Source organism: Gallus gallus, chromosome 2 (genome assembly GCF_016699485.2).
Source record: "Gallus gallus isolate bGalGal1 chromosome 2, bGalGal1.mat.broiler.GRCg7b, whole genome shotgun sequence".
NCBI lineage: Eukaryota > Metazoa > Chordata > Aves > Galliformes > Phasianidae > Gallus > Gallus gallus.
The window spans coordinates 34531720-34550615 of record NC_052533.1 but is presented as its reverse complement, the minus strand read 5'-3'; positions in this window follow the sequence as shown (position 1 = coordinate 34550615).

Genomic DNA, 18896 nt, shown 5'->3' with positions numbered 1-18896 from the left:
GGGGAACACCCCAGCAGACCTTCTTTCTAAATGCCTTTTGTTTTCATTTCCCACAGTCTAGCCCATCTGGCAGCTTTGTGATACCGGACATAACCCACAAAAGCTTGAGCTGTTTCATTTTCTGAATAAATGAGTTCTCAGTCACTGTGATCAAAGTTCAGTGTTCTTCATCTGAGGTCTCCAATCCCCTCTGCCTGGAGCCTGGCCACCAGCCCAGCCAGGGTGCTCCTTGTTCCAGTGAAAATCTGCAATCTCACATAGATCTCACAATACTTGTACAGCAGGTGGTGTCCATATTCACTCCTCATAATCTTCTTGTGGTAAGTTTTACCGTAAGTTTTACTAGCTAATATGTTTTTTCTATCCACACTTTCTTACAAACAGGAAAAAAAAAAAAAAAAAAAAAAAAAGGAAAAAATAAGAAAAGTGTTGCCTTGACTCAGAAATGCTTTGCCTTTTGCTTTTTCACTTCTCCTCTTTTTTGAGAATGGAATTTCTTAGCTGAGGATTTGGGGTTCTTTTGCCTGAAAAACAGCCAAGGTGTATTAAAACTGGCTATGAAGTAGAGTTCTGACCTATTTGCTCTTAAAATGCTGAAGCAATACGTTGATTTCTTCAAAAATTTACTCAGCGAGTGGAATTTGTGTTAAGCATTGACACTACAAAACCATAATGGGGAATGGTGTCTCTTTTCCTGCAGCCGCTCTGCACTGGCATGTGCCATGTTATGTGGGGATGGGAGGGCTCTTGTGTGAGGGCCCTTGTGTGAGGGCCACAGCATTGCTAGCAAGGCTGGAGGGTCAAAAGACAGAAATTACCAGTTGCTGTCTTATGTCTATCTCTAAGTTTCATCATAAATCAAAAAAAAAAAAAAAAAAAAGGAAGGCAGATGTCAAGTGCCATTAACCTTGTTGGCATTGCAGTCACTACAATGTAGTTTCCTTGGTGTTTTCTTTCTGTGGATTGCAAAGTTTACATTATAGAGTTGCTTAAGAAGGAAGAAAAATCTTTTTCACATTTTGGCATTTTGTTGTGAGTGAAAATTTTTAGAAATGTTTGTGTATGTCTTCAGATAGACTGCATCAGCTTCTCTCCTCCATCTCCAGTTATGTTGCAGAAGAGAGGAAGAGAAAGAGAAAAAGACTTTAAAATGCTTGTAGTCTAAGTGTTGTTCTTTTTAGATGGTGAGATTCTACGGTCGTTAGTTTGCACTAAGTGAAACACCAATGTCTATTAGGACAGCTGGAGAGAGGCAAAATGCCTGCAGTTCTTCCACTGCATCGGAACAGACTGTGTATTTTTTCACAGCCTATTTAGGTACTACTGGCCTCACCAGAGAAGTTTGATGATGAATATGGCTTGGACAGATTTTTTTAAAGAAGGAAAATCAGAACATGCTCTTGTTTATAAAGAATGGTGTTGTTTTCTGAAATACTTGGGTCTTTTTAAATACACATTTTGTGATGTTTCTCTACATTGTGATGTTTGTTTTCCTTCCTTGGCATCCCCTGTCAGCATGACCTGCATACCCATCTGATCCTCTCACATCTTCACATAAATGTCATGGTTTATGGGAGTTTCAGTTATAAATCATTTAGGGAAAACCACAATAAAGGATATGAGAGAGATACATACCATAGTTAGAAGAATTTGCCATCAAAATGAGAAACCATGAACCTCACTTCTAGATCCCTTAAGCACAGACAAGCATCCCCTAGTCCTCTCATTTTAAAAAATGTAGGGGGAGCCCATGTTTGATGAGGAATGAAATTGCCACCAGGAGGTTGGCCCTAGCTGTGTAACATGGTGGGGAGCGATCCAAGCCAGATCAGATGGAGGGCAGCCTTCATCCTTGCTGCCGTTTTGTGGTAGAGAAGGTCCCTTCTCCAATCCAGGAGAAGTCAGGAGTGGTTCACAAACGAAGTCAAAGGTTGCTTTTTGTAAATGTTCATCCGTATATCTGTAAGGCAGAGGATGCTGCACTAATATCAAAATTACTAGCCCTAAGGTTGGCATTGACCATATTTCAAGTGCAAGAGTGTTGGTTTAATCAGAGGTTTCCATCAGTCTGTAGAGCACTCTTCAGCCTGACCTCCTAAATCCATGGAGCCAGCAGAGCCACCTGCCTGAGTCACATTGCCACAGATGTGGAGCAGCACTTCCTCCAGCCTCAGCGGTCACATCAGTGTGTTCAGACTGAGGTGTGTTTCTTCTGGAGCTGGCTTCTGTATGTGACAGTCCTCCCAGCTGCTTCAAAATAGCACTGCCTTAGCACCTGTTGATCATGTGTGTTGCTCTGATTTAGGACACTTGGATGAAAATACATGTCTTTGTCCTGTCTAGGGTCACTGCTCCTTGCAGCTGCAACCCCTCAGCAATTGGTCTCAAAATGTTCTGTCTGCACTTTCGATTTGTGAGTCAGGAGGGTTGTGTATGAAACAGAGGCATCAGTATGTGTTAAAACTGTTCTACGCCTCCACTGCGAGTTGCTTGCTGCAGATACTCCCCGTCAGATCTCACCACAGCTGTTAGTGATGCTAAATCACGTAGCAAAACCCAGCAAGGCTGGTGGCGGCAGCAGTGGTGGTGGCTTCTTAGAAGTCAGTGCCTCAGTTCAGGGAGGGTGTGTAGCAGAAGGACTGCAAGCCTTGGGGACCGACAAACACTTGGGCTCAGTGTCAGCAGGGCTGCTAAGGAGGCTGAGGGTGCAGGGCCAGCACAACCCAGTTTGGAGCAGCTGCTGCCTCTGTGCTGGGGGATCGGTGCTGTGCTTCCTGTTGGGTGTCCGCCTCTCTCACCTCACCCAGCTCTATGGTGAGGAACATCGCTTTTAAGGGGCTGCTGTCCTGGTAATGGCAAGTTTATACAGGATTTCAGAGGGAGAAGGCACTGGGCTTCCTCCATGTCAACGCCAATTAATTGTCATGAATGCATACATTCTGCAATCAGACTGGGCAGAGGGGAAGGTTTCCATTTCGGCTGCAATTGCTTTCTTGCTGAGCAGTCTTCATAGAGCTCTTTTGGAGACGAGGTCTGAAAGAATTTTATGCCTTTTCTTCTCTCTCTGTTCACTCGTTCAGAATCAGGATGTGTATTCCACTATGAAATATTCTCCACAGAAAGGCACTGGGGCCGTGTGCTCTGCCCTGCAGCCTGGAAATGCCTGAAACCAGGATAAATCAGTGCTGCTTCAGAGTGAGGTGACCTGAGTCAACAGTAAAACAGACCTTGAGATACAAGATTGTTGAAAGGGGAAAGATTTTATCAGTTCATAGCCACTGCTGACTTTTGTGTTTTGAACAGATTTTCATCAGTAGATAAGTGTTTAAACACAAAGCTATCTGATCAGATTGTTCTTACAGAGTCGGGGTTTTAACATCATAATTACTGTTGGACTCAGAGTTTTCCTGAACTTCCTTCTGTTACTCTTCATATCACCCATTGAAAGTGGCAAAGAAATTTCTCCAAAACCGTGTGTGCAATGCTTGTGATAGGAGGATAATTTTAGGGATGGTTGGTAACTGAAACACATTTCATGTTTTGTAAAAAATACCTCTTTTCTAAAAAATGTCACATAGTCACTTGTGATTTTGTGACCTGAGGATGTTTTTCTAAAGAAAAGGACGTGGGAGGGAAAAAGAGAAACTAACCGTACCATGATAATTAAGGGAGAGTGTGAGAGCACTGTGAAGACTGTTGACTCCAGTTACCTCAAAATAGATTTACAAGCAGATCAAAGAATAAATTTATATGCACATGAATAACAAATGCATTAGTCACATTAGGGTTTAATGAAATGTTTGTGAAATAGCAGCTTCATAGCGCTATCCCTTCAAGAGTAATTCACTAAGGTAGAGCTGATGACACATCCTTGTTTCCCTTTGTCCAGTGTGTAAGCTGTGCAGGAAGGGCACTGAGGATAGGATGACCATTACTGCTTTAGGATTAGCTACCAACTGGAGAGAGGTGCTAGAAGTTCTGTGGTATCGGTGCTTTGCCATGTGCTACTTTATCTGCAGTAAACCTACAGAGGCCATTAAAATCAACCATAGAGCCTTCACTGAGCTCAGACTTTCAGACTGCTCTTGGTAGGAATACTGCAGTGAATGGGGGTTGACCAAGGCATTCGGTTTATGAGAAGGAGGCTGCCAAACAGTTACTGTTTAATCTCCTAAATGCAAAGTAAAGCACTGCCTCTACTGACCCATTTTGGACACTTATCCATGTTGTTTGCCTTCCTTAAATGAGCTGTGACAGGAATCTGTATTCTCCAAGGACATTCTAGTATAGTCTGAAAGGGCATGATGGAAACTGAGAACATGCTGTATTCCCATCCCAGCTCCACCGAGGTCTACCAGCTACCCAGAAGTCATCTGGGGAATCAGGGAGTCAAACACTACACTGCCACTGGGGAGAAGACCAATGTGAAAACTCAGTCAGACATCCAGAAGTCTTGATGGGCAGCCAGCGGGCAGAGCTATGCTGAGGAAGAGCAGGATCTGTTTGCTCCTAGGTTTGGTTGTGATCATGTATAACTGTCTGGGGAAGGGCAGGCTAATGGATGAGGTGCTGTCATGGGACCAGACAGAGTCAGCATCCGAATGGAACAGGTGCCTAAATGTCATTGAGGTACATATTTGGATTTAACAGGATACATGCTTTGTTGCTTCTGAAAATAGTTCTGGCAGCTTTGAACATCTTCTCATTGTTTTTTCTGTATGCCATGTTCTGAGCTCAGGAAGGTGGCATTATATCTGTTCTCTAGTATTGCATAAGAAATGTAAGAAAAATGGTATCCTCTGCAGCTAACGTAATGGGAAGAGCCCGCTTTACTTCTTTTTGATAGTTGGAGTGGGTATATTGATGATGGCTTTTCTGATGACTATAAACTTAAAAATGAAAGAAAATGAGTTTGCTGCAGAAGTAGTGTTTAAAGGCACTATACATATATCATTAGTGTCATATACTTGCTAGACTCTTATATCAACTCTGCAAAGAAAGCTACAATGGCCTGAATGCTGACAACATGCCTGCTTCTCTCTGCTTTGATTATTTACAGAATTCAAAATTAAGGCCATATTTGAACAACATCCTGTATCAAAGTTGCATGCAATAAAAGTAATTGGATGAGCCTATGTGTGCTACATATAAATAAAGTTTCTGCCCTGACAAGTCATTCTATGGCAGCAGTAACTCTCTAGGCATAGAAATATTGACTGCTGGATGCATGACTTCTTCTGAATTATCACTTGCCTACATGTAATAATGCAGAGAATGTCGACAGTGCCCATTGTTTGCCAGTGACTGGAAAAGTAATTCTTACTGTAGGTTACCGTCATGATTTTCAACAATAAAGGCTGGACTGGCTTTGTGCATTCATTAAGGAATAAATCCAGCACAGCCAAAAAAGGGTGTTGGATACGTCAGCCTCTGCACTGTTACGTGCCAATTTAGCCAATATCGTGTAGTGCAATCTCTCTGCAGCATGAGAGATTGAAAGAATTTAGAGCAGGTTCTTTTTCAGTCTTTCAGAGAATCTCAACAAACCATAGCTCCAAATCTCTGCAGTTCAGCTTATTTTGCAAAAAGGAAGAAGGAATTTTGTGTTTATGTCTGGTTTTTTATTTTGGCCTTTTTTATTTATTTATTTTTATGTGAAAGTGCTGAATTTTACTTGAATTCATTAGTTTATTTACTTCTCTAGACAACCATTTTTTGCAGAAAAAAAAGATATGTTGTAGAAGTCTGTGCAGAACAAATATGCTATGCTTCAGTATTTAAAGCTGGAAACAAAGATTTGTCATTTTAGAAAATCTGAGAAAGAATGTATTTGAGCTCTAGCATATGGAATGTCTTCATGCCATCTCCCTTAGCTTGGAAGCTCTGACATTAACAGAGAACCTAGTATCTTTGGGGAGTGTAAGCAAGCCTTTATGCAACGATGAAGGATTTTTGGATGAGGACAACCTGTCCAAGATCAAAAACCAGCCTACTTTCAGTTGGACTGAGAGATTTTGGCAGTTGCTATATTTTAACTTGTTCCCATCATATGTAAAGAAAACCCTCACTTTTAGTGAGCTTGCAATGTTTATATGGTCTTAAGTAAGATATTAGCATCATGTTATTTGACAGTCGTCATAATCATAAGGAGAACAGTACCTTGGGCTATTAACTAATTTTAAATGCAAATGCCTCGGTGTGTGTTTGATACAGTTTTTAGGTTTTACAGTTTTTACAGTTTAAGATTTTTAGGATGCCAAGCACTTACACTCAGATGTCTAATGTGGTCAAACTGGTCTTTTACTATGCCTTTTTCTTGCCAATTGTAATGTTATGACTGGCTACTCATCCTTTCATATCTGAAAGATACGACATCCCAAATGGACCTCCCAATCTCCATTTTATTTATCTTCTCATAGCTAAAGCTAGAACTCAGCATAGGGCACAAGTATTATGTTGTTCGTCCTGATTTTCACTTCTTTTGGGGAAGGCAAGGAATGAGAGGGTTCTAGGGAAGATGAGGCATGAGAGGACTCCCTTTATGATGGTGCACTGTTCTTACAGCAGAGAGCTCTGTCCAAAAGGATTCCCTAACACTGGAGTGTACCTCACCCCTGAAAACATGTTCTGGAGCAGAGAACTGCATAAATGGAACAACAATTTACATGCCATTTCCCTGTTCTTTTCTTCTACCTTTTTGTTTGTTTGTTACTATTGTGTTTCTTACAGAAGGCCCACATTTATTACAAATGGTAGAAAGCCTTCCCCTTTTGGATAGTATTGCAAACTATTAGATGAGGGTGCATCTATTAGATGAGGGTACTTCTAACAGAGAAAACATCACCTGCTGAGAATGTCCGTGATGATACACTGTGAAGTGTGTCCTTCAGGAAGGGAGATGTTGTTCTTGCATGTTATCTTTCTGTGTTTCCTGTAAGGCTCAGCCTGTTGTTTGGAGTAAATAAGGGTGCACCCAGATCACTGCTGCAGGTTACTACAAGGTTAAATAATAGGTAGCTCATGTTTTTGGTGTACAAAGTTTTGGTTCCTTAATAGACTACCAAGTCTTTGAGCTCGGCTTAGACACTTCTCTGGTACTTGGGTACAACCTGTCTTTCTCTAGGAGGGATTTCTTAAGTATCTTTATGCTTTGACTGTAAATTCTGCACACTGAATAATGTCTGTTGACCAGGATTTTCAAGAAAAACCAGTGAAAACAGAAAAAAATACTTGTTCCTTTTCATAAAAAAAGCTTTTAAGGTCATTGAAATAATTTGTTAAAAGATCCATTTCAGCTAGCAGACTTCCAGAAATTAGGGCACTGAGCTGTAGACTTGAAATCCATTCTTTTTCATTTAGTACCATCAAGGGAAAATAATAGAATCTATGCTTTACTGTCTTTCCATGGATCGTAAGCTCAAGCAGAAGGGCCATCTCTTGCTTTGCTGTGTTAAGAATGTCACCATTTGTGTGCAGCTTGAACCTTACATTAATCTCTGAACTCTTCCGGCTTTACTTCCAATGAAGCAGTCCTGATTTACCTCTATGCGTGACTCAAGGTCCGAGATGCCCAGGGCAGCCCTGATGTATGTGTTCCCATGCAGCAGCTGTGTCTCATCACAAAGCTCACTGAAAGATGCTCCACTTGCTCACTGCCCAAACAGGTAACTCTGGCTCTGGATTTCTTCTTCCCAAATGTTGCAGCTGCATCAATATCACTCTTTTATTTTAGATCCTTCATAAATCTCACATGTTATATTGACAAAAAAAGGATCCTCTAGGGTCTTCTCATCTCTCTGATGTACACAAGCCAAGGAACTGTGCATTTCACCACCTCTGTGATGCAGTTGTTGCAGTGCTGGTGCAGGAGGAGGAGCTCAATTGCTGCTCTTTTTGCAACAAAGGAATCAGATGTTGCAGAGAAGAAGCAGCCTCCTGTCGGCATGGTTACCTCATTCTACACTCTTCTGGAAAGAAAATGAACTGTTAAGACTTTTCCAAATGCAGCCCTGGGACAGTTCACAATTTCCACTGTGGCATGTGTTTCCAGATGACTCCCAAGTGATAACCACTAAGGACTTCTGAGTTTTCTTTTTTTTTTTTTTTACATTTAAGGCTACAGGAATAATATTAATAGGGTTTGAGTTTTTGTTTGCTCATTAAGCAGCCAGCAGGAGCTCACTTAATGGAGCACAAACTCACAGTTATTACATTATCACTTAATTATTCGCTGCTGACATCACTGCATCTTCACAGCAGGCACCTTCCCAGCTCAGAAAGGGGTGTGCTTCCCCTGGGCTCTGCACATCACTCTGAGCATCGGGTATCAGGAGCAGCTGGGGGCAACGCTGGGGTGGGCTGGTCCTGCTGGAAGGCATGCAGCCCTGTATGCAGAAACAGCCCTTAGCACAGAGCATGAGCCACGGGAAGCAATTGTGAAATAGGGCAGCTACATAGAAGAGTAATCAGGGGAAAGTAGCAGTAAAAATGTCACAGTGCTGTACAACTGCATTCACCAAGATATTTTTAGGTTGTTTAATAGAGAGGAAGGGAGGGATGGGGCTTTTTGCAGTGGCAAAAAAAAAAATTGTTCAGGTGAATTTCCTGAAATCTCAACTATTTTGTTGATCCACAAGTAAAACACCATCAAGCTGCTGCTTTTCAGTGAGCCTGTTTCTAGGGCAGCCTTCTGCAGAGCTCTTGGGGAGTGAGCTGCTTCTGGAGCCTTTTCCAGACAAAAAACCACACAACGGGTGGGCAACACAGGCCAGGCTACCCCATCTCTGCAAAGCAATGCTACAGGAGAACGCTGCTTTCTAAACAAATGTTAAGTTTTTATTCTTACAGTGGAGCTTTAATTACCCTTCTGTCAAACAGCAGAAATAATGAGGTCCAGAGGCCATGAAGTGTAAGGATGGACCGGAGTCCCTTTGTGTTTAGTACCTGCCAACAACTGTGCTGCCAAAGCCAGTTGTTGCTCCAGTGGTGACACTGGGGTCCTCATGAATTAGTGTGATTCAACAGCATCCAGCTCTGCAGAATGTGTTCTCTTAGTGCTTTCTAATGGGAAAGGGAAAACCTCTTTGGGCAGATTTGTCCTTTATGGATGTGGCTGGCAGATTCAGCTCTGGTTACTCAGCAGCACATGACTGCAGCTAAGTGATGGCTTTTAGTGTAAGGGAACAACTCTTGCAGAAAGTCCTGAGTGTAGATTTGTCAGGCATCTTAGCATGTCAGTGTTAAGAATACATCATGACTGGGGAATTTGTACTGGCCGTGGCGAGAGGGAGACCTGTGAAGTCTCTGGCTACGGCTTTCAGACTACATTTGTTGCTGTGAGACAATGACATTTAGAGGTGATTTTAAAGTGTGATGTGCAAAGGGAGAAACAGCTTTGTTCCATTAATGTTATCAAGGTGCCCCACACTAGCTTTCTTTATAGGGATGGCTTTGCTGGAAGCTTAGCCCAGCTGTTTAGTATTTGGATGTAAGACCTGGGAGTTGCTGGATTCAGGTGTAAGGAACTGCACTTTAAAACTGGAGTTCACAGTGTTCTTGTATTCAGCCCTTGGGGGTTTAAGCATTCTGCAGCACCAGTATCTCCTTACCATCAAATGTCTTCATGTCGTGCTCTGACTTCTTTTTCTGCCCTGCTTTTTTTTTTTTCTTTTTTCTTTTTTCTTTTTTTAACTATAAAGTTGCCCAGCCACATAGGAACACATGATCTTAAGTCATTTATTCAATAAACTATTTCTTGCTTTCTGTCTACAATTTTGTTCCAATGGAAAAGAAAAAAAAAAAAATCTATAAACAGCCAAGGATGGTAATGGCCTGTACTAGCAGCTGGCACGAAGGCAGACCTATTTTTGAGAAAAGGAGGAGGCAGCTGATAAACCCAAGACATACTTGGGCATTCCCCAAGGCCAGCTGCCCATCACCTTGAGAGGACTGCGGAGATCCAGCAGCGTGCGAATAGGCTTCTGCAAGGAGGCCAGCTTTCTCCAACAGCAGGTAGAGCTGTGCCACAGCAGGATGAAGACAGAGACCATGCCTGCATGCAACAGGACAGGACAATGCCTATTCTGGGTTGTTTGCCTCCTCTCCAGGTACTAGCGGAGATCAAGTCAGATCTTAAGTAAGTGTCACCTGGGGGAACTTGCTGTGCAGCTGTCCCTGCGGCTGCTCTTCTTGCGGCAGGGATATCTGAGCTCTACATGAAGGGACATTCCAGAGCCTGCTGCCACTGGGAGACCCAGCCAACAGGTCTGCTGCCACCCCTCCAAGAGCTCCTGGTTATCCCATAAAGAGATCATTATTTGCCCATAGCTTTCACAGTAGAAGGGCTGTTAAGTGGCACATGCCGGCATGGTGCCAAAACAGACAGAGATGCATCACTAGGTTTTTGTCATTCTCATCTATGTGAATATTGCTTTTTTTTTTCCTTTCCTTTTCGCAGCTGCAAGTTCAGAAGTTAATGTGCATTATCTGTGGATGGGGAAAACCACTAAGTGAAGAACAATCTTTAATAATGAAAGTGGAGAAGAGAGACCAGCAGTGGTGTTTTTATGACTTTCGACTCCCACAGTGCTGAGAATCTGTCCCCTTCATGTTTTGTACCATCACTTTGCCTCTCACCTACAAATTGCACCTGTTGTGTTCTTTGTTCATTCAGCTCTGATGTCAGCCAAAACTGTGACTCACGGCCTCTTGTCAGCTGTGGTTAGTGTTTCCTAAAGGCGCATTAGCCCAAACTGTTTTCTGCGTTATTTCACCGCAGTGAGATGAAACAGTTAACAATTAGCGGATTGCAAATGTGACAACACTACCACACAAGTGCTCTGCTTTGGGAATTCATCTGCTGCCTTAACTCAGTGCAAAGAGAGCCATGCCTACGTGTGTGCAAAGATGGCTAATTGAGCTCCTGTTGTCTTCGCAGCAAATGAGACTTCTGCGTTCAGGAGGTGTAGTCTCAAGGGCACTATTAATCATTCTAAAGCCTCCTGTTTGCCACAAGCCCCAAGTAGAGTAGATGGATCTACAGACTGAGAAGTGAAAACAGTGCACCTGACAGATATGCCTAAGGTGACTACATAAAGGAGGGAGATCATCTTGCTTTCTTACCTACTTTGCTAACTTACAGTTAGTGCTAGCAAATGCTTAGAGCCTAAAAGAACTAGTGAATTCAGCTGCCTAAAATGCACAAGTAGCAACACTTGCCCTCACAGAGCGGAACTTCCTCCTAAAATCCATCAGTGATTTCAAGCTGGGACCTTCAGGAAGGTGCCCTCCCCCCACCCCCTTGCAGCAGGAGATACAGCCTCATACTGATCCTCTTGCAGCTCCTCTCTACTTCGTTCCTCTAATTTATTCCTTAGGGGCTGGGGCTAACAAGGGGGTGATAATTACCTGCTGACTGCTTTATTAATCTTCAGTGACCTTCTGGGCCACAGGAACCCCCTCCTCATGCTTCAGTGGAGGCGAGAGCAGTGCTGTGGGTGCCTCAGTCCATGTCTGCCATCTCACACCTGAGTGCAGCCATCTGTACTGCCCTTGATCTGACACATGTGAAATATATAATTAACACGATAAGACAGCTGGGGGCAGGTTAATTGGAAGCTGGAGACAGATTTTTTCTTCTTCTGTTCTTTTATTCTACTGTTGTCTTACCAAGATCCTTTTAAAGGTTTTTATCTGCCTGCTGCATGGTGATGCTGCTCACCAGATCTGCCACTGTTCTTGCAGAAAGCTGACATGCTTCTGCAGGACACCTAATTTTGGCATAGTAACCTTATGTACAGCAAGTCACAGAGCTGTTGCTAACAGGAGTTAGTGCACTGTGGTTCCTGGCCTCTGGGCTTCACGAGAGGTGGCACTGAATCCCACAGGAAATATAGGAGCTGCTTTCCAAACAGTCATGGATAGAACGGGGCGGTGAGGACCTGCTGACAGGCTGGTACTTCCATTCCAACAGACAGTGGGGAGACAAATGCAAGCCTCTTCTTTCCCTCCTCTCCACACACAGCCAGGCCTCCCAGTCCATTCACAAAGGGCTGGTACTGATGAAAATTATTGCAGTAAGAAGGAGCAATAAGGTTCTGCGAACTCCAGCATGGTCCATGACCCAATCCTAGGGCCACCATTCCCAAAAAGCCCAGTCTACACAAGTTAAAGATATGAGCCCTTCTATAGCCAAAATACCTCTGGCTGTAAGGTTATCCCAAGCAAGGTTATTGCCATAGTTGCCTGATCTCAGCCCAGCATGCTGTTTGCTATTTCTCTTTGCGGGTCAGTCTGGTGCTGTTTGCAAGTATGCTGGTGTTTCTCCAGCAATTCTGGACTTCAGCAATGCTCAAGGGTCAGCTGCCTTCTGGTGGCTTATGAGAAATTCCAGCCACAGGGATTCTCCCCAGAAAACACACAGCTTTTGTTCAGGTACATTGGACTTGGAGAAAAAAAAAAAAAAAAAAAAAAAAAACAGCACAAATTACATGCTACAGCTGACTGTCACTGGGAAGGTAAAGGTGTTAGCATGATATCAAAAATGAGCCAATATGAACAAGTTTTTGTGCCCCAGGTGACCTGGTTGGCAGAAGATATGGGTGCTACAGTTCGTTACCCAGCCCTTGCCCTGCCCTTCTGGCATCTGTGGAGAGAGCAAAAATATTCTTTTATTTTCCTTCATTTACTTCCAAAGATTGCTATCATGACCAGTTAAATTTATACTGTTTTAGTTGGTTCCATTTTCATTTCTGTGCAGAGGACTACCCTTAATAGGAAGACCTTATTAAACACCTTTATGACCTGTTTTTTCAAACTATTCACACGTAGAACTCCTCTTCATGGTTTAAAAATGAAACTCCATCTGTAACAGGGATCCATCACCTGCCACAGGTGCAGATGCAAAGAGTTTGTAGCACTTTTAAAGGTTTATCCAGCCTAACTGCGTGTCTGGATTTGTTTTCAGTTTTTTATGGGTTCTTTTCCTTCTTGAATGATCTTTTCCATCCTTCCAAAATGCAATTAGTAAAGTTCATCAAGTGTGCCATCAACTTAAGAGAAAGCAAATTTGAAACAAGTGACAAATGCTTCCCCTGCTGGCTAGGATGGCAGGCTGTGTGCGCCTAACCAGCTGTGTCTATTTGAGACTGTAGAACGGTACTTGCATTCTATTCATAAATTATCTATGGATATGGAAGATGGTTTCATGTAAGTCTTCTTCCTACACAGTTGGCTGAATTAACCCTAATTCTCTAATCTTGTCCACACCAGCACATCTTTCTTCACCACAAAGCAGCAGTTTAATAAGAGCTCTGAGTATTTCAGCAGAGGTCACTAAGTTACTTTTAAATACTGGCACAGAGAACGTACAGTTTCATCTTCAGCAGGACCTCCCTTCCAGCAAGGTTCGTATATAAACGTGTGATAATTGCATGATGACTCTTTGTTTCTTCCTTTCATTCTGATATTCACATCTTAGTTTTTATAAAGACAGGGCTGCATGTGGTCAGTGTGGCTGTTTCTTCATGGAACAGACTTCTGAACAGGAGGAAAAAAAGAAGTTAGGATACACAGAAGTGCAGTTTGAAGCTGTTTTCAGAACATACCCTCTCCCACTCCACCCAAAAACCCTAAATTACTAATTTTCATCAGCCACAAGGCATGGAGAAAAAAAGAAAGATCAAGGTATTTTAGGTAGGCAGCTTCAAGGAAACAGACTAAAAAGGGAATGAATAACTCAGTCAACTCCTATTTAAGCAACGTTGGTAAAGTTCTTTGAGTGTCCCCTCACAGCCTCGCTGAGGAATTTTTATACCGTTCTATAAGATTAAAGCTAACCTCCACAGCTTTAAATCTCCAGTTTCATGGATGCCATATGCCATCATTCTTGAAGCATATGAAAAAAAGAGCTGATTAGGGAGCCACGTTGAAGACATGACTTTACTGAGTCATCCAGTCTTGAAGATATATAAAATTGTTGCTTGTTCCTGGGCATTTCTCCTAAAAGGGTGAGTGAACTGATTAGGCTGAACCTGTCATTGCCTCTTTATTGTTCACAGAAGCAGCCATTGCCTTTAGCAAGAAGGCAAAGTAGAAATGCTGCAGGCAGCTATTTTAACTGCACTTTACTGAAGAAATTATGCAGGATTTGTCTGGCATAGAATCACTGGCTTGTGTAAACACCAGATGTAAGTGAAACACAGTGTCTTAACTAGAATGCTGTGTTTAGGCCAATAAAAGTAGTATAGTATTATAGACAATGCTTCTGGTACCTATATCTGGGCTATGTACCAGCAGCATCTTCTGTCTCCCTGGGCCTTGCCAGGAGCTGCTCTGACCCCCTGATTCTGCTGGTTCACTGCCAGGAAAGGCAGCAGCTGAGGTACGCATGCATATCATGCTCTTGGGCTGTGCTCTGAGACAGTGCTCCTTGGTGTCTGCAGAGATCAAATCTTGCTGTCTGATGTATCCTCCTGCTTCTTGCCTCAGTGCTTGCACGTCTGTCCTTGCAGGGTGTGCTATGGCTCCAGACTCCTCAGGGAGCAACACAAGCAGTACCTTATTCCATCCAAGGGATGATAAACCCATGCCTGCTGGGTGAATATGGAGGGAAAGGGGGATCCCGCAAGCAGGGATACAGTCTGTGGGGTCACTGACTTTTATTTTGTCTGCTGAGAAAGCCTGCAAGCAGGGCAGAAAAATGTTGTCTCAGACTCTGACTTCATGACCCTGTCTTCTCCCAGCTGCTGCTGTTCCCAGTGTTGGAGAAGGCCACAGGCTGTGTACCCAGGTGAGTACAGGCCTGTGTCATGGTGGCCACAGAAGCTGGAGGAAGGTAGACCCCTCCCCGAAGATGTTGCACTCCACAAGCTTTGTCTAATGGGGAAGGGTGTGGGTAGATGGAGTCAGTCAAGATGCTGAACCTGAATGCAGCAATGGGACTAAAAAAAAAACTCTTCTTAGTCCCAGAGCAAGCATGAACCTAGAATTGAACCTGCTCTTGCAAGACTTTGTTTTTGTTCCTGAAGCAGCAAGAAGGCATTTGATTTTCTTCCTTCCATTTCTTGGAACTTCTGCATGATAAAAGCACTCCGCATGGGTCTGCAGAAGAGGCTAGCAGAACAAGGGCAGTAAAAATGCTACAGGCTTGCTGAGGTCCTCCTGAAGCCTGGGTAGTTTGTGATGTCTGGAGCCAAGATTAAGAGGGATTGTTGGTTTCTCTGCATGGTGGGGTCAACAGCAGGACAAACCATACTGCAGAGACAAAGCCTGCACTAGCAGTGAGCATTTCATAAGTAAACAAAAATACAAAAGCATGTGAGGCACACTGAAGGATAAAGGCTGACACTGAGAGGGTTAGGTGGTGCAGAGAGTGACCTGGCAGAGAGTTAGCAGCACATGATTAGGCTGCACCTCGAGTTACTGTGTTCAGTTTTGGGCCTCTCACTACACAAAAAAAAATTGAGGCCCTGGAGTGTTTCCAGAGATGGGAATGAAGCTGTGAAGGGTCTGGAGCACAAGTCTTATGAGGAGCAGCTGAGGGAACGGGGGTAGTTCAGTCTGGAGAAGAGGAGGCTCAGGGGAGATCTTGTCATTCTTTACAGCTACCTGAAAGGAGGTTGTGGTGAGGTGGGAGTCGGCCTCTTCCCCCACATAACTAGCAATAGGACAAGAGGGAATGGCCCCAAGTTGCACCAGGGGAGATTCAGGTTGGACGTTAGGAAAAATTTCTTCTCCGAAAGAGTGGTTAGATCATGGAACATGCTGCACAGGGAGGTGGTGGAGTCACCGTGCCTGGAGGTGTTCAAGAAACCTTTAGATATTTTATTAAGGAACATGGTTTAGTGGAGAAATATTGGTGGTAGGTGAACAATTGGACTGGATGATCTTGGAGGTCTTTTCCTCCTTTGGTGGTTCTATGATAGTCCTACAGATTTTTGTCACAGACTCACTATAAAAGACCTCTGAAAACCTCTGCATTTTATGGAGTAGCTTGCCCCATCTGTCCTGACTGTTTTTCACTTTCGTATGGGTGGCACTGCCATAAGCCTTCTGGAAGGCTCTCAGTATCCCCACTGGGTGCTGCTCCTCAGCTGCTGGGAAGGAGGAAGAGTGGCCTGTCATGTTCAGTGTAACACCTGCTTCACCCACAACATGCTGCAGCAGTTGAGGACAGGGCCTGAGGTTTTCCAATGTTTAATGATGGCAAAAATAATTCAATTAGCTGACCAAAATGAGGTACCCTACAATGTTCTCCTTCTTGGATAAAGCACAGTTATTGAAGGTCATTAGCCATGCTGCAGAAGGGCTGTAAGCATCCTGATGCTTTATTAATCACATAACAAAATGCTGGTACCTGTTTAAGTTCCCAGCTTTGCTTAAGCCATCTGGGAGCTGCTCAAACCATCTGATAACAGGTTTGCACCACTGGTCTGTTAAATGAACTTCATTAACCTCCCACTCTGTAACAGTGAGTGGCTTTATACAGCTTTCTATCATGCAGCTCACTGAATTACCAAGAAAAACAGTGTTTTCTGAGCCTGGAAAAGGCTGGAGAACATAGTTCTGATCACAGTGATACTGCATCTGAACTTTTTAAATTAATCCCCTGTTCCTTCTGGCCTGTTTAAGACAGGAAGGTTTGCAACTTTCTTTTTTATTACTATGGCACCACATAGTGAGGAATTAACTGGCTTTTCCATTACAAAGCACTTTTTCATTTCTCAGCACGCTGAAGCCCAACCCCATTGAAGCACAATGCTAACTCAAGGCACAGGAAGTTTTTTTAGCAGCTTAAAGAAAATTAGGCTTTCTTTGAGATTTGGGAGCAAACAGGGTTGTTTGTTTCTAGGGGAAAAACTGGGTGGTTTCAGCTGGAGTCTGGCAAAATAGTGCATAGAGAGAGCCAGGAAAGCCAGGTTGTTTTGTTGGCTCTAAATATACTCTTTCCCCTACTCTGACTAAGATTTTATTTTTAAAAACAGACAAGATTCCAGCAATAGCTTAGTTCTCACTTTGAGTAAGTTTCCTCTTTTTGGTTTGCGTACTGTGTGTGCCTTTTTAACGTTTATTTATTTTCCTTCGCCAGCTCCACACTGAGAACAGATAGCCTACCCCTGAGGTATCAGCATGAGGAGGAATCACTTCTGTCCCCGCTGTGAGCAGCCACTTAGTGTCAGCCTCGGTACTACATCCTCTGCATGACATGATAGGGATCAACATACATCCAGTCCCTGCATGATTTCAAGGGAATATGGAGAAGGTTCACACAGCTCTTACAGTCACCTTTCCAAAATGTATTCCCATCCCATGCAGCCATGTCAATGTAATGAGATTACAGCACAATTATTTCCAAGCTCATGCTCCTCCTTAGCTACCCCTCCACCTAGAGTTGCAGCCTTCTTTCCCCGAAGATGGAGTGGACTTTTGTCTCCTCTATTGCTTCTGCTGACAAAATGTTAATAATGTCATTGGGAATACCATATGCTTTATGGTCAGCTGTCTTTGTTTTATTTGGAAGTAAGATGCCTGGATAAGTCCAAAATAACCTGCAGCCTTAGGAGCTTGAGAAAAATTGATTGACTGCACTGAAGTCATTACAGGAAGTAAACAGTGTTAAGCAAGATATATGAAAGTATAAACCTACATTGCTTTTTGTCTGTTTGAAGATCACAGTGTAATGCAGATCTATGATCTGTAGATTCGTTTTGACTTTAATTGGTAGCAGACTGTATATCAAATTTTATTTTCTTGCAAGAATAGTATAATACATAAAACGGAGAGGTTTAAATTAATGCAGACTTAGTTCCCCTAAATCACATACACAGTCAACAGAGACGTGGCTTTTTTGTGTTGTTTTTTTTTTTATAACACAGATACAACAGCAGAAATGCCCAGTGTGTGCTATCATTTATGTGTTGTCCTCTCCTTGAGGCAAAATTGTCTGTGTGCCTATCTATGTACTGAGCATAATGAGAATTGTAAAAGTTAAATATGAAATAGTGTGTTAATATAGGTCCACCTTCAAAAGCTAAACTAAGACAAAATCCAAATGGAAAAATATTAAAAATAAATGTCCCTTCTCTCTAAAACCAGAACATGGAAAAAAGTCAGCCTTCAATGAAGTTAACCCTTTGTGTTTCTTGGAGCCTGTAGACCTCAAAGCAGTATGCCAATGGGAGTTGCCAGCATGCTTCATCCTCGTTTAACAGTGGGAGGAAGCTGATACAGCCCATCTGTTTCATTTTGGAGGTACAAAGCTTAGGAAGATGAGATGCTGATTTGTCACACGTAATTCAACCCTCTGAATGACAATGTCATGAAGAGAGTTCCAGTCTTCTTTGTGCATAGCCCTCCTTGCCTTTGATCAAACCAGCCCCCTTCCTTTGGCACATCTGTTGAAGACAATAGCTAAAGAGCAGTCTTGCAGCAGCGCTTGTGCTGTGACCAGCACATAATTCGATCGCACAAAAGAAAGTAATGCTGATTGTTGTTACAGTTATAGTTAATATAAATGTCCCATAGGAGAAATAATCTCCAGTGCACCCATTTTTCAGTCACAAAGACTTTAGGCTTTGGTCTGTTCCTTTTGTCTAATGCTCCTCAGTTTTCTACATGAAGTGCCTCTTGTGACATCAATTCTGTGTCCTGCCAATGGTTCTTGTGCCACTAAAACCACACAGAATGCACACAGCAGCAACTGAAAAATAAGCTGTATTTTATCCTTGATCTTGTCTGAGTAGCTTTTGCTTTTTATGCAAACACTCTCAGCTGTGGCCATAGCACAGAAACTGCATTGTGCAATTGACACTGTTGATGGCACAATCAGTTTTGCTGAGACACTTTCTCTATTAGTGTCCTGCTGTGAGCATCTAAAGGAGAACTTTAACTGTAGACTG